This window comes from Podarcis muralis, chromosome 7 (genome assembly GCF_964188315.1).
Source record: "Podarcis muralis chromosome 7, rPodMur119.hap1.1, whole genome shotgun sequence".
NCBI lineage: Eukaryota > Metazoa > Chordata > Lepidosauria > Squamata > Lacertidae > Podarcis > Podarcis muralis.
In genome coordinates, this window is record NC_135661.1 from 3678858 (window position 1) to 3702882 (window position 24025).

At 46.8% G+C, this 24025-nt stretch overlaps 1 protein-coding gene and 1 long non-coding RNA gene across 9 annotated transcripts in view; one reads left to right on the plus strand and one right to left on the minus strand.

Moving 5' to 3' along the window:
* Positions 1 to 7910, plus strand: part of LOC114602829 (uncharacterized) — a 42719-nt gene extending 34809 nt beyond the window's left edge. For 2 of the 3 annotated variants that reach the window (XR_003707997.2, XR_003707996.2), the window contains exons 2-4: positions 3641 to 3800; positions 4867 to 4928; positions 5865 to 7910. This is a non-coding gene — a long non-coding RNA (uncharacterized LOC114602829). The remainder of the gene's footprint in view (positions 1 to 3640; positions 3801 to 4866; positions 4929 to 5864) is intronic. The other variant, XR_013393528.1, reaches the window with a different exon arrangement.
* ZMAT4 (zinc finger matrin-type 4) overlaps positions 1 to 24025 on the minus strand; it is a 185910-nt gene that overhangs the window by 94427 nt on the left and 67458 nt on the right. The gene's annotated exons all lie outside the window — the stretch shown is intronic.

The window sequence follows — 24025 nt, forward strand, 5'->3', positions numbered from 1 at the left end:
CTCTCTGTTAGTTTCGCCATTTCAGCATATTCCATCAGTTTTTGTCTCCATTCTTCCTTAGTTGGTATTTCTTTGCTTTTCCATCTTTGGGCTAGTAGCATCCTAGTCGCAGTCATAGCATACATAAATAGTTTCTTCTTTTCTGTTGGTAGTTCTTGACCCGAAATGCCTAGTAAAAAAGCTTCTGGTCTTGTAATAAAAGTCAATTTAAACATTTTTGATTTCATTATAAATCATATTCCAATAATTTTTAATCAGTTTGCAAGTCCACCACATAAGGAAAAAAGTGCCTTCCTTTTCTTTACACTTCCAATATTTGTTGGAACCTGTTTTGTACATTTTTGCCATTTCTTTAGGTGTAATATACCATCTGTACATCATTTTCATATAATAATAATAATAAATAATAATAATAATAATAATAATAATAATAATAATTTCTTATTTGTACCCCGCCCATCTGGCTGGGTTTCCCCAGCCACTCTGGGCGGCTTCCAACAAAGATGAAAGATACACTAAAATGTCACATATTAAAAACTTCCCTGAACAGGGCTGCCTTCAGATGTCTTCTGAATGTCAGGTAGATGTTTATTGCTTTGACATCTGATGGGAGGGCGTTCCACAGGGCGGGCGCCACTACCGAGAAGGCCCTCTGCCTGGTTCCCTGTAACTTGGCCTCTTGCAGTGAGGGAACCACCAGAAGGCCCTCGGAGCTGGACCTCAGTGTCCGGGCAGAATGATGGGGGAGGAGACGCTCCTTCAGATATACTGGACCGAGGCTGTTTAGGGCTTTAAAGGTCAGCACCAACACTTTGAATTGTGCTCGGAAACGTACTGGGAGCCAATGTAGGTCTTTCAAGACCGGTGTTATATGGTCTCGGCGGCTGCTCCCAGTCACCAGTCTAGCTGCCGCATTCTGGATTAGTTGTAGTTTCCGGGTCACCTTCAAAGGTAGCCCCACATAGAGCGCATTGCAGTAGTCCAAGCGGGAGATAACCAGAGCATGTACCACTCTGGTGAGACAGTCTGCAGGCAGATAGGGTCTCAGCCTATGTACCAGATGGAGCTGGTAAACAGCTGCCCTGGATACAGATTTGACCTGTGCCTCCATGGACAGCTGTGAGTCCAAAATGACTCCCAGGCTGCGCACCTGGTCCTTCAGGGGCACAGTTACCCCATTTAGGACCAGGGAATCCTCCACACCTGCTCGCCTCCTGTCCCCCCAAAACAGTACTTCTGTCTTGTCAGGATTCAACCTCAATCTGTTAGCCACCATCCATCCTCCAACCGCTTCCAGACACTCACACAGGACCTTCACCGCCTTCACTGGTTCTGATTTAAAAGAGAGGTAGAGCTGGGTATCATCCGCATACTGATGAACACCCAGCTCAAACCTCCTGATGATCTCTCCCAGTGGCTGCATGTAAATGTTGAAAAGCATGGGGGAGAGGACAGAACCCTGAGGCACCCCACAAGTGAGAGCCCAGGGGTCTGAACACTCATCCCCCACCACCACTTTCTGAACACGGCCCAGGAGGAAGGAGCGGAACCACTGTATGACAGTGCCTCCAGCTCCCAGCCCCTGAAGACGGTCCAGAAGGATGTTATGGTCGATGGTATCAAACGCCGCTGAGAGATCCAGCAGAACTAGGAAACAGCTCTCACCTTTGTCCCTAGCCCACCGGAGATCATCAACCAGTGCGACCAAGGCAGTTTCAGTCCCATGAGGAGGCCTGAATCCCGACTGGAAGGGATCCAAATGGTCCGCTTCTTCCAGGCGTGCCTGGAGTTGTTCAGCAACCACTCGCTCAATCACCTTGCCCAAGAATGTAAGATCTGAGACTGGGCGATAATTGGCCATCATGGCCGCATCTAAAGATGGTTTTTTAAGAAGCGGTTTAATGACCGCCTCTTTCAGCGGGTCTGGGAAGGCTCCCTCACGGAGGGAAGCATTCACCACCCCACGAAGCCCATCACCCAGTCCTTCCCGGCTAGCTTTTATAAGTCAGGATGGGCAAGGATCCAGGAGACAGGTGGTTGGCTTCACTCATCCAAGCAGCCTGTCCACATCCTCAGAGGTAACAGATTGGAATTGATCCCATGTAACAGGACTAGACAGAACTCTAGCACTCTCCCGCCCTGCTCCCACGGTTGAGTCTACTTCTTCCCAAATCTGAGCGAATTTATCTGCAAAAAACTTTGCAAAATCATTGCAGGAGATCATGTGGCCCGTACTGGGCCCTGATGTCGCAGGTGGTTCCGCTAAATTGTGAACCACCTGAAAAAGTCTCCTGCTGCTGTTTTCTGCAGATGCAATAGAGGCGACGAAGAAAGTCTTCTTCGCCTTCGCTATTGCCACTTGGTAGGCTCGACGTTGAGCTCTAACCTGTGTCCGGTCAGATTCGGAATGAGTTATCCGCCACCGGATAATGATTGTTTCATCGCCCTCAGCTCCGGGGAAAACCACAGGGCTGTCCGGGCTCCATGCAATCGGAGACGGCGCTTCGGAGCCAGACAGTCAATAGCCCTGGTTAATTCCGCATTCCAGCGGGCCACCAGAGAATCAGCTGGGAGGCCATCAACTTGGGATAAAACATTCCCTACCACTCTCTGGGAACCAGTTGGATCCATAAAGTAGTGGGGGCGGACAATCCGAATCGGTCCCACCTCCCTGCAGAGGGGAAGGGTCACGGAGGAGTCCAGTTGCACCAGGAAGTGATCTGACCATGGCACTTCTTTTGTTTCACTTTTAGTTAGTGTCAGATCACCAAAATCCGTAGAGGCAAACACCAAGTCTAAGGCATGTCCGCGGCTATGAGTTGGACCAAACTTATTCAGGGACAGCCCCATGGAGGCCATGCTTTCCACAAAGTCCCGAGCGGCCCCTTGTAAGGTCGTGTTGGCATGGATGTTAAAATCCCCTAGGACAACCAAGCTAGGTGTCTCCAGGAGAACATCCGCCACGACCTGAAGCAACTCGGGCAGGGAATCCTTGGTACAGCGGGGAGGTCGGTACACCAATAGGAATCCTGTACTGCCCCTATTGCCCAACTTCCAGAACATGCACTCGGAAAACTGGGTCTTCCCAATAGGACGCCTGGTGCAAACTAATGACTTCCTAAAAATCACTGCAACCCCCCCCCTCCCCGCCCACATGACCTGGGTTGCTGTGAGTAAGAGAAACCTGGTGGACAAGCAGCGGCAAGGACAGGCCCATCTGCTTCATCCAACCAAGTCCTCTGTTACACATGCCAGGTCAAGTCCTCCATCCATGATCAGGTCATGGATGGCAGTGGTCTTATGAATCATTGACCTGGCATTGCACATCAACACTTTCAGAGGAGTGTTGCCTCAGAGGAGATAAAGGCCAGCCTGCCCAGTCCCATGTTGCAGGAGCAACATCGTTGGTTACCTGTTCCTGCCGGCACCCTGTCCTGCTTTCTGCCAGAGTTCCTGACCACGGGCGATGCCCTGCCTTGGACCCCACTTCAGCCTCGGACCGGACACTGACCATGCCGCACGGTACCCCCCCCCCCCGGGACCAGCACAATACTGTATTATTTAATGCCTGTATTGTCTGAAACAAAAACAACATTTTTGGCAATGCGTTCATCTTAATGGCTGCAATTCTTCCTAATAGTAACTTCCTAGATGGCTTTGTGATGGACCATTAGAAGAGCTGCACCTTGCCTGGGCTACCTGTGGGATTGGCTGTTACCTGCCCACATTTTGGACCTGAACTGCTTCCCTGTGCTTGATATTTCTTGGATTGCACTGTACCGTCGTCCCTGCTCTTCTTGGTGAGTGTTTTGGTAAGAGGCTTATACCTCCCGCAACTGGGATGCTAGATCCCAAGGGCAACCACTGGAGCAGGAAAGCAACTGGGAGTCAGTGAAATTGAGGCAAAATCAGTGCTACGTACGATGAACAGCTCACTTCAGCTAAAACTCTGGCAATTGCAAACTGGGACAAAATGTTGTCCTCTAAGGAAGGTCAAAAGTTTAGGTACAGCCTCCTGCTGTTTCTTTGCTGGGTGTTTTGTACACGACTTTCTCTTTTTATTGCCCGGTTCATTTGCAACTTATTACTGGGTGTTTTTGGGTGTTTTTGTTTTTGCATCCTGTGTAATGTGCTCAGATGTTTTACCTGACTAATGAATCTCAGAATAGATCCTTGTTTCTCTTTAAATAGCACCCAATCATTGATTCTTAAAGGGACTATTTGGACTCAAACCCTTGGTTCCTGTCTCACTGAGGAATCCAATAACATCTTAAATGGATTCATTTTAATGATATTATCATTCATTCATTTTAATGATTATCAAATGGAATGGCAGAGTCTGGATGCACCTAGGGAATAATAGCTGAATCCTTTATCTGTGTCAAATACCGTATTGACGTGAATACAAGCCACACCTTTAAAATTAAAGGCTTATTAGTGGGTGCGGCCCACCTCCCAGCTCTACCACCCTGAATGGGGGGCGGGGGCGGCCAGCGCGCCCACCTCCTGACACTACCACCTCCCGGCACTACCTCCCCCATCTGGCACCGGGGGAGGCCTGGGAGTGGCGGGCGGGCTGCTTCTTGGGGGGGGGGGGGGAGCCGTGCCGCTTTGCCAGCAGTGTAAGATTGCAAATATAAGCCACACTTTAAGTTTTCAGGGTTGTAATTGCGGGGGGGGGGGGGGGAGGAGTGTGGCTTATATTCGGGCCAATACGGTAATAGCTGAAGCCATTTGCTACATAACTGGTGATTATGAAATTACAGCAGTGTCTCCCAAATTCCCCATTGTCCCTGCACATGAGATAAAACTGGAGGCCCATTTCATGCTCACATTTCCCCCATTCTGTTCCTTTGTTGTTTTCAGTGGTGCCATTGGGGTAGGAAACTGGAGCAGATGCGGAGAAGGCTGCTTGGCAGAATGAACAGGTGGGCTCCTATATACAGCAGGACTAGCCTAGCCATTTGTAAGCAACTGCAGTAATGCATCTGTGTCCATTAGGGATGAATGAACTTGTCCCAGAAGAACATTCCACTCTCTCATTGGCTGTTCTGTTTCTAATATGCCTGTATTACCAGTGGCAGGGTGTGTGTGTGTGTGTGTGTGTGCACGCTAAACCCTAGAAACTAATAAATGGTAGGATTATGATTATTTTGGCTTTGAGGGAAGAGATACCAGCTGCAGAGGAATTGCTGGGCTAGCCTATACAAGATGACCGGACCGAACTGGGGCCATTAAGAAACAATACAGGGCCAACCCTGCCCTTCCCCTTGCCCCGAGGTGTGAACAGGGACTGGGTTCAGAAGGGGGCCACGATAACTGGGTGTGAGGAAACAGGAAAAAGAGAGTTTGGTAGCAAGGGGTTTCTTGGGCAGGCTGGCTGAAGGCTGGCTGGGAGTGATGCCTTTGACTCCAGGGCTGCACAGCTGTGGGGGTCAAGCCCCTCTTGAGGTGACCATGCTGTGAGCTCTGGACTCCCTCCATGCCGAATGAAGGTGTAAGTAGGTGAATAAACAATGTTTCTTAAAGCTACGACAGTCTCCACCGTGCCTCAATTCTCCACAGGGACACAGACCCTGGGTGAGTGCTGGCAACCCCCTGGGATCTTGTCACCACTCGGCAGAGAGAGGGGCAGGCACCCAACCTCTGTGACGACATCATCATCATCATCATCATCATCATCATCATTATTATTATTTATTGCAATGCCAGCCCAAAGAGCTGATTCCAGATCCAAACTGTTAAACTGATTGGCTTGCAATAAGTAACAGAAGGGTTACAGTGAAATACCATTCTGTTCTAGTCTTTTCAATTGTCTTTACCATTTCAACTGTTTTAACTGCTTTTCTTATTGCACATTATAGTGTTGTAACCTGCCCTAGGTGAAGAGCAGGTAAGAGATCTTATAACTGAAATGAATAAATGAATAAAATATATGAAAACCATTTGCAAATAGGGCATTGTTCCTTAGAAGGTAAAGAGCTACAGGAATCGACACGTGAGCTGAGCAGGCCCAAAGATGCACCGGTCTGGATACTTACTCATGAACACCACATATGCTCAGAGGCTGGAAACTAAATCATAATCAATCTCTGTTTGCATTCCAAAATGTTAAAGTTCGTTCAATGTTAAAATGGTCCTGGTGCACATCCAGGCATTTACAGACCTAGCTGATTCATCCGCTGAGGTGCCTGTTTTCATGACCCATATTCCTCTGGTGTTTTTACTGTTGCTGTCGCTGATGGAAGTATTGAGGGTGCTGTTGTATTAGCATATTGATGATTGCTATGTTTAAACTCTGTACTTTTGTTCTGTTTGTGAGTTGCCTAGAGGCTATTTTTGTATTGGGTGACTAATAAATCAAATAAATAAACAATTTCGAGTTTCAGCTGCATCGCTAATTACTATCTAAAGAGAGGGAGCTGTAAGACCATTACATTACCTAACTGCCACTGCTCATGGTTCCAGTGGGAGGCTTTCTAAAATAAATTCCAGTACTGGAGTACTAAATGCAGCTTTTTTGTTCTTTCTATTCCATCACTGCCTGGGCCATAGTGGGAGGCAAGGGAACAGGCCAGCAGGAATAGTGAATAGCCAGGAGCAACTCCAGGGAGATCCTGTCCATGAGCCCTGCTCGGGGGGTCCTGGGCAGAACACCAGACTATGGTGGCCCCAGACTCCTGGGGTTGCCTGGTCAGGAGCATCCCAAACCCTGAGGTTTCAAATCAGAGACCTGGAGCATGTTGGAAATCAAGCCTATATAGGGAGAAACTGGCAGCTCTCCCAGGCACCTGGCTTGGTCTCCGGTTGACCTCCCTGGCTGCATTCCCCAGCAAGATCCAGGCTAGGTCTCGATAGGCGATTCTTCCCAGCGTGGGAAGAACACACCCACTCCCTCCTGCTCCCCCGGCAGGGAAAGGAGATAGACAGAAACGTATTTACATGCTTTTATTTCTGTCTCTTCAGCATTACAGAAAACGTGTCTGTACTCTTCAAACTCCAGCAATCAAGTGGCAAAGACTTCCTGTACTTCCTGTACATACGCAAGAGGAAGGTCTCAGATTACGCTCTGAGCAAATTCCGGTGCATTGCCCTGTGAATTGACTGTCCCACTGTTTCCCACGGACAGTCCCAACATTCCCATCTGTGATGTTTTCAAGCTCACAGTTTGCAGCTGCGTTGCATCCATATCGTAACAGGCCCTGCTGGTGACACATCGATCATTAAGCACAGCTGCTGATTGCATATCATTCAAATAAAAACAGAATGTCTAACAAACAAACAAATATGTCGCTTGTTGGAAATTAACCTCAGCTAGTGCAGTGAGTTGGGGGGGCGGGTTTCTCAGGTAGAGCTGAAGTAAGGGGGTCCCTCTTCCTCACCGGCTGAGGTAGAGGCAGCCCAGTGGATAGGAAATGTTTAATGTCAGCTGCACTGGCTCCCGGTGGAGTACAGATTTACTCAGATTTAAGGTGCTGGTTTTGACCTTTAAAGCCCTTCACAGCCTAGGACTCTCGTACCTACGGGACCGCCTCTCCTAGTATGCCCCACGGAGAGTCTCAAGGTCCATAAATAGCAACACCCTAGTGGTCCCGGGCCCTAAGGAAGTTAGACTGGCTTCAACCAGAGCCAGGGCCTTTTCAACACTGGCTCCGGTCTGGTGGAACGCTCTGCCTCATGAGACCAGGGCCCTGCAGGATCTGATTTCTTTCCGCAGGGCCTGTAAGACAGAGTTGTTCCGCCTGGCCTTTGGCTTGGAGCCAATTTGATTCCATCCCCTTATTTCTTTTTTCTTTTTCCTTTCTCCTCCTGTGATGAGGCTGCATTTTAATATTTTAATGTTTCAATATTTTAATTGTTGTATTTTAATCTTGTTTTTAAGTTGTATTCATTCAACTTGTTTTTATTATTGCCTGAGCCCGGCCTTGGCTGGGGAGAGCGGGGTATAAATAAAAATTTATTATTATTATTACTCCCACCTTCATCAAGACTTATGCCGTTCTACAAGACATTCTTGTTCGTTCAGAAGAATACACAGCATTAACTTTTGACTCTAAAATAATCTTTTTCCAAGCTTTTCATTCTAGTATGTAAAAATACACAGCCCTACAATCTCAAATTTGCTAACAGCAACAAAGGTGTTAATAGCAAAAAGACTGAGACATATAAAAGCAATCCCTTCAAGGTGGATGAATGATAGGGCTGCGCACAGTCCCCCTTCCTGACCCGACCCAAAGGAGGCCAACCCCTCCTTCCTGTCTCCCGACTAGAAGCAGAAGTGTTTGATCCTGCAAGGTACAAGGTGCTTCTTTGCAAGAAGCACCTGCAGGGATGTTGTCACTTGCAATGGAGTGTCATGCAGGATTGAATCCCAATTCACCCTTCCTCAAACACCTCCCTGCCAGACCTCCAAACCTTCCAACATTCCTTAGGTGAAAATAGGGACATTACTCACTCCCAGCAGCCACCACCACACCAATGGGACACAGCACACATGGCCTTCACCGTCCTGAGAAAGCCCCTTCATCCCAATTTTAATTTACGCTTTGGTGGATTGACAAAAAGACAAACACACCATTAAATACACTCTAGAAAGGGGCAAGTAAAGGGACAAGGGTGGCGCTGTGGTTTAAACCACTGAGCCTTGGGCTTGCCGATCAGAAGGTCGGCCGTTCGAATCCCTGTGATGGGGTGAGCTCCTGTTGCTCAGTAGCTGCTCCTAGCACTTCAAAAGCATGCAGTGCAAGTAGATAAATAGGTACCGCTCTGGTGGAAAGGTAAACGGCGTTTTTTGTGCGTTGCTCTGGTTTTGCCAGAAGCGGCTTAGTCCTGCTGGCCACATGACCCAGAAAAACTGTGAGTGGACAAATACCGGATCCCTTGGCCAGTAAAGCGAGATGAGTGCCGCAACCTTTAGAAAGGGGCAAGATTTAGAAAGGGGCAAGATTAGACACGGATGCACACAAAAAAAATTATTTAAAAAATCAAGGCTCCTTCCGCTCTGCCCCACTCCCCCTTTCTTCTCGCCAGGCTGGCCCTGCCCTCTGCCTGCCCCTTAGGGCCAATGCGTCACACAGGGCTGGACCTCAGAAGCCCAGCCTTTCCTCCTCCTCGCCTGCTCTTCAGCAGCCACTATGAGCTGCCCAAGGGAGGTGGCCGGCACTGGTGGCCCTGGAGAGTCCCTGGAAAGGCCCTGGAGAGGAAATAGGATGCTCTCTTGCAGCCACTATTGCTCAGGTCATCCTGCTCACTGAGTTCAGCAGCAGCAGCACTGGCAGGGGAAATAGGGACATTCCAGGATCAAATCAGAAGATGGGATGGCTTTCGTAATTCTGGGACTGTGCCTGGAAAATCTGGAAACTTGGAGGGGATGGACCTCACAGCCCATTCCCAAAGTCCCATTGTTACAGCAGCTGCCTGGGCATACCTCAGCGACACCCCCCCCCCAGGTCCCAGGTTCTCTAGAACTGCTGGCTCCTGCAGCACAGCAATGGCTGATGGTAGTTGGCTGGGCAGTTGCTATGGCAACAGGACCTTAAGGATGGGCAGTGAAGAGGCTTGGGGCTGGGTTCTGCAGAGTGCTCTTTTGCAAGATCCTTCCACTCATGAAGAAGCACCCACTGGCTGGTGAGTGGATGATTCAGTCCCGCTATGCCCTCCCCCTAACACTCCAGGGTGCCTGACCAAAGATGATCCTGTGGGTGCCAGCACCCATCTTGGCTGAAGCCTGAATTTCCCCCTCCCTACTCTGAATCAGCATGATTTGGCTTGGGATTCAGGCTCTGGCCAAATCTGGTGCACAGTTCTAATAAAGAACGCATGTCAATGGGCACAATTATTGGAAATTTATTGGAAATAGTAAAAATAATTTTAATTAACTATTGGAAGATAAATTTTGGAAGATAAATTTTGGTGTAGAAATTAATGCATTCATGTTTTACTGTTATATAAGCCACAGTTTAATATAGTTTGTATAATTTTTAAGTGGATTGCTTATGCTGTCTAGATATATATTGTCTAATCTTGTTTTCATATTTATAATTTTTTAAAAACAGTGGTGAATGGACAAGAGAAGCCATAGCAATCTCAGGAGGAAGGGCCGTAGCTCAGTTACACAGCATCTGTTTTGAGTGCAGAATTCCATCCCTGGCATCTCCAGGTAAGGGCTGGGAGGGACTCCTGTCTGCACCCCAAGAGAGCGGCTGCCAGTCAATGTACGCAATACTGAGCCAGATGTACCAGTGGTCTGACTTGGAAGAAGGCAGCTTTCTATGTTCCTCATCGTATCTCCTACTTCACTGTGGTTTTTAAAGGGACATACACCTTCTCCAGACCACAACTGGGCAAAATGAACTTTGCACACAGAGATAGTACTCAAGAGGAATGATTGATGGTGGTAATGTTACACTCATTCCACTTCCGCAGGGTTTGGTTTCCTTTGGAAGGTCACTGGAGGCGCATAGCATTTTGTAAAAAATGCCTTTATACACAAATATCCAGGCTGGGCAGAAGAGCCACAGCATATGCTCTCCAGCAGGCAGCTACATACCCTGCTCCACATCAGATCTCTGGGTAGAGGCAGGCTGCACCCCAAAATGCTGTGAGCTTACAGAGCCCCCAAACATAATCCTTTGTTCCCTTTCACAGATCCCTGAATCACACCATCCTTCCCTTGGAGTGAAGTGAGGTCTGCTTTGCCCTATGCAGAAGCCTTAAGAACCAGCTCTCAAGAGCAATCACCGGACAATGAGCTCTCATGGCGACACATTGCATTTAATTTCCCTGGCAAAAGTTGTACCTGGAAATTTCACCACGACTGTTAGCCGTTTCTTCCAGCAATGTTCCTACTAACCTTCTCTGTCCAAACTCCTCAACTTGCAGCCATTCCACTCTTAAAGTCAGTGTCCAGGATTGTGCCTTGGCTACGCGCATTGGACTAGGCTAGACTACTTCTGCATCCCATCCACACTCCATTTTGGGCTGTGAGATAAATAGAACAACCATAGCAGGACAGGCTAATACATGTGTGACATTTCTAATGGGCTATGTATTCCTTTAGAGCACCTTCTTTCCAACTTTGGAGCCCCAGAAATTGTTGGACTGCAACTCCCATCATCCCTTGCCACTGGTCCTGCTATCTATGGATGATGGGAGTTGTAGTCCAACAACATCTGAGGACCCAAGGTTGAGAAAGGCTGCTTTAGAGAGGCACAGAAAGGACAGTGTGAGTTGCCATGGGGGCAGGGATGCAACTCCACCTATGAGAAGCCAGAAAACTTTTGTGACCTCATGCACGTGGCAGGTGTGGGTGGGAAGAGTCACCTGAGATTGCTGGGAGAGAAGAGGAGGCATCAGGTGCTTCTGACCCCTCCCCACTCCATTTCTGAGGCTAGGGCAGAGGGTTGAGAAGCCAACAAAAAAGAGCCAGAATAGAGCCATGTTTCATAAGCCTTCCTGCCACCACTGGCAGAACTCTAGGATACTACAGTTGGGCAAAGAATTCACAGGAATGTTTCTGCCATCCCCTCCAAGAGAGATGTGACAGAATTCCATGGGAAATGGAAGCAGGAGCAGAAATTGCAGCAATCCCATTGGACATCTGAGGTCAGAAACAAAAAATCATGCAATAAAATACAAGCGGAATGAACTGTCCCTCCCTTCTTTTAGTACACAAATATTATGTACATAATAGTGTTATTTTCTGAATTGTTTTAGATGTTTCCCTAGCACTGAAATTATTTATGTAATTAATTGCATCCATATTGGCCACAGTGGATTGCAAGGCTAATAAGGGGTTATAGCAGAAGCTGGATTTGCAGCAGAACAGAAGCAGCCCTGATTGCGATGGTCACAGGACAGGAGAGACATCACTACCTCCCATCCCTACCTCCCAGTGAGAAAATGAACTATTCCTAAAACCACCACCTCCCTCACCTTAAACTTCCTCTTCCCAAAGTTAGAGATAAGTTTCTAGTGCATTTATATTTTTCTTCTGGTGAAGGTTAGTGGATGGGGAGAACAGACTTGATTTTAATTAAACTTGTCAGACATTCACTGGCTGCCTCGACCTTCTAGCTTTTACAGGCTGACAAGAAAAGGCAGATAAAACAGCTTTGTTCAGACCCGTGTGGACTCAGGACTGGAGTTCACTTGTCTTCAACCTTTGTTTTAGCTTTTTAAAAAAATCAGAACAACTCAGACCTCATGCTTCCCCACCACTTCTTACATTGCAATAATGGAGGAGGAGAAAAGGGCACTCCAGTTTGCAAGAGGCAGGAAATGCATTGTAGGATTGAAGTAAGATTGAACCCAAATATGTAATATAAAAAGATAGATTGCAGCTATGAAGCAGGGAAGGGCAAAATATTTCCTATTTCTGTGCATGTTTCCATCTTGCCAAAGAATGACTCTGCATGTTTGGAATCTCAAGATCATGGGTTTGCGACCGATGTTGAGCAAAATATTCCTTGCATTGCTGTGGGTTGGACCAAGGGTACTAAAGCAGCTTGCAGATGTAATCTGAGAGCCTCTGTCTATAGTCTTTGAGAATTCTTGGAGAACATGTGTGGTTCTTGCAGATTGGAGGCGGGCAAATGTCCTCATCTTCAAAAGGCAGGGAGAAGGAAGACCCCGGTAACTACCAACCAGTGAAGTTAACATCGATACCAGAAAAGGTCCTAGAACAACAGACAGTTTGTGAGCGTTTAGAAAAGGATGCTGTGATTTCTTTAAAAATAGGTTTCTCCAAAATAAGTTTGGTGGATTCAGGAGAATGCTGTGGACATAGTGTATCTTGACTTCAACAAGGCTTTTGACAAAGTCCCCCATGATATTCTTGCAAGGAAGCTGGTAAGAGCTGTTTGACCTTGGAATGGTCTCCCTTGGGAGGTTGCGAACTCTCCTTCCTTGGAGGTTTTTAAGCAGAGGTTGGGTGGCCACCTGTCATGCTTGAGCTGAGATCCCTGCATTGCAGGGGGTTGGATCAGAGTTTGCAGGGCAGCAGCTGAAGAAGGTGCAAAAAAGGGTTTTCTTGTGTGTGTTACTTGTGGCTGATTAGCTGCTCTCCCTGTGCAAAGGTCAGAGGGGGCAGGGCTTCTGTTGAGGTAGGTGATTTGCTGTGGGAGGAGCTTATCAGAGTTTGCAGGGCAGCAGCTGAAGAAGGTGCAAAAAAGGGTTTTCTTGTGTGTGTTACTTGTGGCTGATTAGCTGCTCTCCCTGTGCAAAGGTCAGAGGGGGCAGGGCTTCTGTTGAGGTAGGTGATTTGCTGTGGGAGGAGCTTATCAGAGTTTGCAGGGCAGCAGCTGAAGAAGGTGCAAAAAAGGGTTTTCTTGTGTGTGTTACTTGTGGCTGATTAGCTGCTCTCCCTGTGCAAAGGTCAGAGGGGGCAGGGCTTCTGTTGAGGTAGGTGATTAGCTGTGGGAGGAGCTTATCAGAGTTTGCAGGGCAGTGGCGCGCGCCTAGCGGCGCGCGCAGTTTGATCCATCTTTTAGATTTAGGGGAGCTAGTCTCACACGTTTGTTGGCAGAGAACTAGGGTTTTTTGGGGGGGAGTTATTTGTCCTGTCTTCACGCTTTTTTATGATGGAAGACCGCTGTAGTCACCCCCAACGACATGTTCTCAAGATGGAGGGTGAGGGAACAGCTGCAGTCGCCTGTGATTCCTGCGCAATGTTTGCCATCTTGCCAAAGGTTGCAGGCAGCTTTACTTGCAGCAATTGCATGTTGATTGCACTCTTACAAGACAAAGTCCAGCAACTGGAGGGACGTGTAGCTACGCTCCAAAGAATTAGAGAGCTAGAGCTCTTCTTGGAAGCAACAGAGCACACCGTCTCCACCAAGGAGGAGACAGGAGACTCCCCTGAGAAGGAGGCTAGTTCACCAACACAGGAGCCAGATATATGGAGAAACGTGACTCAAAGAAGTAGGAGGCCCAGGGTTCGCTCTGATTGTTTAGAAATACACAATCGCTTTGAGGTCCTCTCCCCTAGCATGGAAGACGAAGAGCAGACCCCATTTGAGGATCTCTCCCTCATTACAGTCGATCAGGTATATGAGGACGAGCAGCAAAGTCAGTCCTCAGGGAATGTGCAGGCGACCTTGGAACGGACAGCTCACGGAAGAACCCCGACCAGACCTAAGAGGAGGCGTGTAGTGGTGATAGGGGATTCCCTACTGAGGGGAACAGAAGCAGTGATCTGTGGGCCTGACAAGATGTCTCGGGAAGTGTGCTGTCTCCCCGGGGCTAAGATCCAAGATGTAACTGAACGACTGCAAGGAATCATAAAACCCACTGAAAAATACCCCTTCCTCTTGGTTCATGTGGGAACCAATGACACTGCAAGCAATAGCCTCCAGAGGATCAAAAGAGACTACGAGGCTCTGGGCAGGAAATTGAAGCAATTAAATGCACAAATTGTCATCTCATCTGTCCTCCCAGTTGAACGACGTGGCCCAGGGAGAGAGGGAAAAATAGTGGAAGTGAACAACTGGCTTCGCAAATGGTGTAAACAGGAACGGTTTGGATTCTTAGATCACGGGCTGCAGTTTCTTAAAGATGGACATCTGGCAAGCGATGGGCTGCACCTCACAACGGTTGGGAGGAATGTTTTTGCCAAAAATCTCAGAAACCTCATCAGGAGGGCTTTAAACTGACTAATGTGGGGGAGGGAGACAGTGCTCCTGAAGGTAGGAGTCTATCAATTGATGAAGATGATCATCCAAATGTCATAGACCAAATGGAGCAAAGAGCACACAGACCTAGTGGTGGGAGGAAAAAATCCTTAAATAAGAGACACGGGGGAATGATTAATGGACTTCAATGTCTGTACACTAATGCGCAAAGCATGGGAAATAAACAAGATGAGCTTGAGCTCTTGGTACAGCAAACTAAATATGACATAATAGGCATCACTGAAACCTGGTGGGATAAGTCCCACGATTGGAATGTAATAATGGAGGGATACAATCTATTTCAGAGAAACAGACCAGACAAGAAAGGAGGAGGAGTGGCGTTATATGTCAGGGATGTGTATACCTGTGAAGAGATCCAAGATTTAGAACCTCAAAGCCAAAGTGAGAGCATTTGGGTCAAAATTAAGGGAGAGAAGAATAACAGAGACCTCATTGTGGGAGTTTACTATAGATCCCCAAGCCAAACGGAGGACATAGATGATGCCTTCCTGGAACAGATGGCCAAGCATGCAAAAGGAAGGGAGATAGTAGTAATGGGGGACTTCAATTACCCGGATATTTGTTGGATGTCAAACTCAGCCAAGAGCATAAGGTCAAACAGATTCCTCACTGGACTTGCAGACAACTTCATTGTCGAGAAAGTGGGAGAAGCAACAAGAGGAACAGCCATTTTAGATCTGGTCCTAACCAATGTTGATGACCTGGTTAGTGGGGTAGAAGTGGAAGGATCATTAGGCGCGAGTGATCATGCTCTTCTGAAGTTTACTATACAGCGGAAAGGAGCAGCCAAGCATACTAGGACTCAATTTCTTGACTTTAAGAAAGCCGACTTCATAAAACTTAGGGAAGTGCTGGGTGAGATCCCATGGACAGTAATACTAAAAGGAAAGGGAGTTCATGATGGCTGGGAGTTTGTTAAGAGGGAGATAGTAAAAGCACAACTTCAGGCAATACCAATGAGACGGAAACATGGAAGGTGCCTAAAGAAGCCAGGGTGGCTATCTAAAGAACTTTTAACTGAGTTAAGATTAAAAAAGGATGTGTACAAAAAATGGAAAAGGGGGGAAACCACCAAAGAGGAATTCAAACAAATAGCCAGCACGTGTAGACACAAAGTCAGAAAAGCTAAAGCACAGAATGAACTCAGGCTTGCTAGAGAGGTTAAAAGCAACAAAAAAGGCTTTTATGGGTATGTTCGTAGCAAAAGGAAGAACAAAGAAACAGTGGGGTCACTCAGAGGAGAAGATGGTGAAATGCAAACAGGGGACACAGAAAGGGCTGAACTCCTCAATGCCTTCTTTGCCTCAGTCTTCTCCGATAAAGAAAACAATGCCCGACCTGAAGAATTTGGAGCAAATGATTCAGCAGAGGAAACACAGCCCAGAATAACTAAGGAGATAGTACAAGAATACTTGGCTAGTCTAGATGTATTCAAGTCTCCAGGGCCAGATGAACTGCATCCAAGAGTATTAAAAGAACTGGCAGATGTGATCTCAGAACCACTGGCAGTCATCTTTGAGAATTCCTGGAGAACAGGCGAAGTCCCGGCAGACTGGAGGAGGGCAAATGTTGTACCTATTTTCAAAAAGGGGAAAAGAGAGGACCCAAATAATTACCGCCCAGTCAGTCTGACATCAATACCAGGGAAGATTCTGGAGCAGATCATTAAGCAAACAGTCTGTGAGCACCTAGAAAGGAATGCTGTGATCACCAATAGTCAGCATGGATTTCTGAAAAATAAGTCATGTCAGACTAACCTGATCTCGTTTTTTGACAGAATTACAAGCCTGGTAGATGAAGGGAACGCAGTGGATGTAGCCTACCTTGATTTCAGCAAGGCATTTGACAAGGTGCCCCATGATATTCTTGTAAAGAAGCTGGTAAAATGCGGACTTGACTATGCTACCACTCAGTGGATTTGTAACTGGCTGACTGACCGAACCCAAAGGGTGCTCATCAATGGTTCCTCTTCATCCTGGAGAAGAGTGACTAGTGGGGTGCCACAGGGTTCTGTCTTGGGCCCGGTCTTATTCAACATCTTTATCAACGACTTGGATGATGGACTCAAGGGCATCCTGATCAAATTTGCAGATGACACCAAACTGGGAGGGGTGGCTAACACCCCAGAGGACAGGATCACACTTCAAAACGACCTTGACAGATTAGAGAACTGGGCCCAAACAAACAAGATGAATTTTAACAGGGAGAAATGTAAAGTATTGCACTTGGGCAAAAAAAATGACAGGCACAAATACAAGATGGGGGACACCTGGCTTGAGAGCAGTACATGTGAAAAGGATCTAGGAGTCTTGGTTGACCACAAACTTGACATGAGCCAACAGTGTGACGCGGCAGCTAAAAAAGCCAATGCAATTCTGGGCTGCATCAATAGGAGTATAGCATCTAGATCAAGGGAAGTAATAGTGCCACTGTATTCTGCTCTGGTCAGACCTCACCTGGAGTACTGTGTCCAGTTCTGGGCACCACAGTTCAAGAAGGACACTGACAAACTGGAACGTGTCCAGAGGAGGGCAACCAAAATGGTCAAAGGCCTGGAAACGATGCCTTATGAGGAACGGCTAAGGGAGCTGGGCATGTTTAGCCTGGAGAAGAGGAGGTTAAGGGGTGATATGATAGCCATGTTCAAATATATAAAAGGATGTCACATAGAGGAGGGAGAAAAGTTGTTTTCTGCTGCTCCAGAGAAGCGGACACGGAGCAATGGATCCAAACTACAAGAAAGAAGATTCCACCTAAACATTAGGAAGAACTTCCTGACAGTAAGAGCTGTTCGACAGTGGAATTTGCTGCCAAGGAGTGTGGTGGAGTCTCCTTCTTTGGAGGTCTTTAAGCAGAGGCTTGACAGCCATATGTCAGGAGTGCTCTGATGGTGTTTCCTGCTTGGCAGGGGGTTGGACTCGATGGCCCTTGGGGTCTCTTCCAACTCTATGATTCTATGATTCTATGATTCTATGATTCTATGACTTGATGACCCCTGTGGTCCATTCCAACTCTACAGTTCTGTGATTCTACAAAATTCTCAAGATATTGGTATCCTAGGAAAAGTGGGATACATTCCATGTTGAAGTGCTAATGTGGTTCATTTTGCTTTCCTTGTTCACCCTCAAAGCATCGGGAGGCTAGCTTGGGGACTGTGTATGCTTCTTCATTCTATCCCACTGGCTTAGAAGGGCAAACAACTTACCAATGAGGGAAAATGGGCAACCTCTATCTGCCTCAGTCAGTCCCTGTGACCATACATGTCATTCCTTCCGGCTCTACCTCAGATTGGGCTGCATCCACACCACAGTTCATTCCATTTCCCTGACTTTCCCCTAACTGTTAATATCTGCATTATTTCTGAGCTTTCATGTGTTGTAAAAGCCACTCTCAGAAAAACTGAATGTTGATATGTTGGCTGTTCTATTCTGTGTTATTAGATTCCAGAAAATTTTTGTTTTGCAGTTCCTTAACCTGGAAAATCATGGGCATAAAGTGATGAAATCTGGGGTGGTATACCAGCACACAGTTCTTTCCTGCTGTTTCCATGGGGGAACAGATGCATGAATGTGCATGAAGAGTGGGGGAACAGCAACACTGTCCAATGACGCTGGTTGCTGTGCCACACCGCATCCACATGAAATTTAGTGTGACATGCTGGCATACTGGTCAAAAAGCTGCAGTTACACAACACGAATACTGCAGTGTGTGAAAAGAACATTAGAAAATGGGAAAGTGGCAGTAGCATTATGATCAGCCAAAATGAGTGCAACGAAGACCCCTTCCCAGCTTCCCAGTCCTGACAGGCACCACCACTCGCCACCTTCTTTTGAATGATAATTCTGTGCAAACTTCTTATTGACTGGCTCAACCAGCTGAGTGTCTAAATGCCATACCTTGGAGATTCAAATGGTCACACCAAGGAGCCTTTATCCATGCTGATGACGGGGTCCAAGAAGGCTTTCTCTCCTTTAAGTAAATGAAATGCGCCTGAGCTTTTAAAACGTCTTTTCCACTTGGATCAAAAAAGCCTCCCTTTCCAAGCTTTGCTTGAATATGTTGACCATGTTTTCCACAACATGACATCTTAGGGCTGTATTTTAGTATTCCACATTATGGGCTACACCCGTTTGGGTCATATGGGCTAACACAGGGGTCTGCAACCTTTAAGACAAAAAGAGCCACTTGGACCCGTTTCCGAAGGAAAAAAAACTGGGAGCCGCAAAACTCGTCATTATAAAAATAACTTTTTTGTCACTTTTTTATTATTTCTTTGTTTGACCCCTCAGAATTACTCCTCCTCACAGAAATAAACGTTAAATTAACTAGTTACCTTTTTGTGTGTGTGTGTTCTTCACTCCCCTTCAAAACAGTGACCAGCGTACATGCCCCCTTTCAATGCAGTGACCAGCGTACATGCCCCTTACAATGACGCGGGCAGGCGGGCGGGAAGGTGACGTCGGGACGGTGCGTGACTAATGCATGCACCGCCCCCATGCGACGTCACAGCCAGTACAGCGCCCGCCACAGTGGGGGAGTGTCGGGGCGCACAATGCGCCTCCTCCCCTCGCTAGTATCCGCCCCGGAGCCACGGCAAAGGTGTAAAAGAGCCACATGCGGCTCCGGAGCCGTGGGTTGCAGACCCCTGGGCTAACATAACTAGCAGGCATTCCAACATGGGACACTCTACAGAGCAGCCTGAATCCCCCTGGGTTCTCCTTACCCCATGGATATATGTGTCCTAGGCCAATTGTAAGCAGTTTATCTGCAAAAAGCCACTTGTGTCAACAAGAGCTGTGAGCATGCCCTTAGAACAGCCTTTACCAATCTGGTGCCCTCCAGGTGTTTTGGACTACAACACCTAGACAGGAGATGTAGTCTGAACATTCTGGGAGGTATCAGGTTGAAGATGTCTACCTTACAGTGTGGAAACTAGTGAAAAAGTCATTTGTTGGGTGGGATGAAGCTGCAATACTGGTTTTTCAGCAGGTGGGTTGATGTTGCTTACCAGCAGGAAAAACAAGGCAGTAGTGAGGTCAGTGCAGTGTAAATGCATCAGCAGAGTCCATCTATACCCCTACAAGTGAAAATGCACTGTCCAGGATTCTGTGCTGCCTTGTTCCTCCCTCTTTCCTGCCCCGTAAGGTATAATGACCCACCTGTCAGAAAGCGAGCACAGCAGCCCCACCCCAACCAGCAAGCAGCTTCCGATTACTGTCAGTAATTTATGAATTGCCTTCCACATGAATCTCAAAGTGATGTTCATAAAAGCAACTAAAAATAGCTTTAAAAACAGCTCCAAAACCCCTCCAACTAAAAACCAAAGGGAATAAACACCAAAGGCAGACTTCTTTGCACCCAGCTGGAAAAACTCAATGAAACTGCTTTAGAAACCTTGGTGTTAACCAGCATAAATAATAATTTTAAAGTATTAATTGCTTTGTCTAGATGAAGTTTGGCTGACCATTTGCTGTTATTAATTTACGTTATGCTTCATGTATAATTACTTTGTACACTGCTTTGTGAGGGCAACTGACTTGAAAGGGGTTTATTTAATCATTTAATAAGTAACTAAATTTTTAAAAAGCATAATGGCTCAATTTAGCAATACTTAATAGGAAAGATCCAACTCCCTCCAACCTGACTGAGAAATTCCTAGGAAGCAGTGGCGAAACTGGGGCACAGCCCTCCCTTCTCTTTCCTGTTGCACACACTTCCTTGAATCTCCTGTTCTCTAACAAATCAACTCTCTGCATAATCCAAAAGTATGACTATGGCAATGACGTCCCTCCCACATGACTTGAAGAAGAAATAAACATGTAACTGGTTCAGCTACAGGGAAAGTCAGTCCTGGGAAGAAAGCTCTGACTCCACCTGTTGTTCAAACACACAAGCAGCAGAGTCTTTCAGTGCAGTTAATTCTTCAGTTAACTCCTGAAGTGCCGTTTCAGTGCAGTTAACTCCTGGCTGGTCTTGCCCGTAGAGAGAAGTTGCCAGGATGGACAGTGCCCTCCTTCTTCCCCACTAAGGCTCCTCCCCTGCAGCCTCAAACTGCATCTGGGTACCTGCTATCTCTCTTCCGCATCATCCTGCGCATCCTGGGAGACAAGTGGGGAGGGGAGCTTGTTGCAGTAGGAAAAGCAGACTCCTGGCATTCTCCTGCAGCCCCTTGCTCCCCACCCTCTGCTTCAGTCTCTGAGTCTGAACTACTCCCTATCACTGGCTCTCCTTGCTCTCAAAATCCTGTGGCCTCTTCAGCATCGAACAATGCCCCCGACTCTTCCCCCTCTGACCTCTCCTCAGTGTCACACCACCAATCCCCGGGCTCTGAGCCTTCCTCCTCTGGGGAGTCCCTTGGGGGTTCCCTAGCTGGGGCCTCCCACCACTCCTCTTCATCCAGTCCGTCCCAGCCTTCTCCAGCACAGTAGATACAAGAGGAGTCAGGACGGCTTTGAAAACAGTCCCATGTGGTAGCATTAGCCTATCAGAATGTGTGTGTTGGTTGGAGCACTTTGTTAATTTTTTTTGGGGGGGGGGGTGTTCTGGATAATGAATAGTTAAATTGATTTCAGGGGAAGAAAACTGCATGAAGCTGGAAGCAAGTTTTCCTCACTTTTTAAATAATGTGTTTAGGGTTGGTTTTTGTCTCATTTTTTAAACAGACATGTACATGTAAACAATTGTAAGTTTAAAAATTGTAAGTTGTGTGATACAGCTTAATTTCTAAATATGAGGGATGAAATCAATGTTGCCTGGAAATCCTACTTGGGCTTTCCTATGTGGGAGCTCTTTCCTTATCCAGAGATGTGCCAAAAATAATTGAAAATATATATTTTTAAAGATGAGAAGGGAATGGCACTCTGCCCATTTGTAAAGGCACACTTTCCTATGTAAGTGCTGTACAAGCCATGTTTTGATTAAAACAGCAAGCTTAAAAATGGCAGCCCTACGAAGTCAAAACTTTACCAGCCTGTACTGCAAGGAATCCTACTTCAAGGGATCCCCCTTCATGGATCACTGCCTTGCCGTGGTGAAGGGGCTTGAATAACTCAGAGAAGCTATGAGATATGCCGAGCAGGGCACCCAAGATGAACAGGTCATAGTGGAGAGTTTCGACCAAACGTGATCCACCTGGAGCAGGAACTGGCAAGCCACTCCAGTATCCCTGCCAAGAAAACTCCATGGACAAAGACAACAGGCATATAAAAGTTATGACGCTGGAAGATGAGCCCCTCAGGTCGGAAGGTGTCCAACATGCTACTGGGGAAGAGCGGAGGACAAGTACAAGTAGATCCAGAGCTGATGAAGCGGCTGGGCCAAAGCCGAAAGGACGCTCAGTTGCGGATATGCCTGGAAGCGAAAGGAAAGTCCAATGCCGTAAAGAAAATTATTGCATAGGAACCTGGAATGTAAGAACCATGAACCTGGGTAAGTTGGATGTGGTCAAAAATGAGATGGCAAGAATAAATATAGACATCCTGGGCATCAGTGAACTAAAATGGACGGGAATGGGCAAATTCAGTTCGGATGACCATCATATCTACTACTGTGGGCAAGAAACCCGTAAAAGAAATGGAGTGGCCCTCATAGTCAACAAAAGAGTGGCAAAAGCTGTACTGGGATGCAATCTCAAAAATGATAGAATGATCTCGATACGAATCCAAGGCAGACCTTTTAACATCACAGTAATCCAAGTTTATGCACCAACTACTGGTGCTGAAGAAACTGAAATTGACCAATTCTATGAAGACTTATGGTCTGAAGCTCAACATCAAAAAAACGAAGATCATGACCACTTGTCCCATCACCTCCTGGCAAATAGAAGGGGAAGAAATGGAGGCAGTAAGAGATTTTACTTTCTTGGGCCTCCATGATCACAGCAGATGGTGACAGCAGTCGCAAAATTAAAAGATGCCTGCTTCTTGGGAGAAAAGCAATGACAAACCTAGACAACATCTTAAAAAGCAGAGACATCACCTTGCCAACAAAGGGCCGTATAGTTAAAGCCATGGTTTTCCCAGTAGTGATGTATGGAAGTGAGAGCCGGACCATAAAGAAGGCTGATCGCCGAAGAATTGATGCTTTTGAATTATGGTGCTGGAGGAGACTCTTGAGAGTCCCATGGACTGCAAGAAGATCAAACCTCTCCATTCTTAAGGAAATCAGCCCTGAGTGCTCACTGGAAGGACAGATCGTGAAGCTGAGGCTCCAATACTTTGGCCACCTCATGAGAAGAGAAGAGTCCCTGGAAAAGACCCTGATGTTGGGAAAGATGGAGGGCACAAGGAGAAGGGGACGACAGAGGATGAGATGGTTGGATGGGGTTCTTGAAGCTACCAGCATGAGTTTGACCAAACTGCGGGAGGCAGTGGAAGACAGACGTGCCTGGCGTGCTCTGGTCCAGGGGGTCATGAAGAGTCGGACACGACTAAACGACTGAACAACAACAACAACAACTGCAAGGAACAACAACTGCAAGGAAGAATCCAATGAGACAGAAACATGGAAGGTGCCTAAAGAAGCCAGGGTGGCTATCTAAAGAACTTTTAACTGAGTTAAGATTAAAAAAGGATGTGTACAAAAAATGGAAAAGGGGGGAAACCACCAAAGAGGAATTCAAAGAAATAGCCAGCACATGTAGACACAAAGTCACAAAAGCTAAAGCACAGAATGAACTCAGGCTTGCTAGAGAGGTTAAAAGCAACAAAAAAGGCTTCTTTGGGTATGTCCGTAGCAAAAGGAAGAACAAAGAAACAGTGGGGTCACTCAGAGGAGAAGATGGTGAAATGCAAAGAGGGGACACAGAAAGGGCTGAACTCCTCAATGCCTTCTTTGCCTCAGTCTTCTCCGATAAAGAAAACAATGCCCAACCTGAAGAATTTGGAGCAAATGATTCAGCAGAGGAAACACAGCCCAGAATAACTAAGGAGGTAGTACAAGAATACTTGGCTAGTTTAGATGTATTCAAGTCTCCAGGGCCAGATGAACTGCATCCAAGAGTATTAAAAGAACTGGCAGATGTGATCTCAGAACCACTGGCAGTCATCTTTGAGAATTCCTGGAGAACAGGCGAAGTCCCGGCAGACTGGAGGAGGGCAAATGTTGTCCCTATTTTCAAAAAGGGGGAAAGAGAGGACCCAAATGATTATCACCCAGTCAGTCTGACATCAATACCAGGGAAGATTCTGGAGCAGATCATTAAGCAAACAGTCTGTGAGCACCTAGAAAGGAATGCTGTGATCACCAATAGTCAGCATGGATTTCTGAAAAAGAAGTCATGTCAGACTAACCTGATCTCGTTTTTTGACAGAATTACAAGCCTGATAGATGAAGGG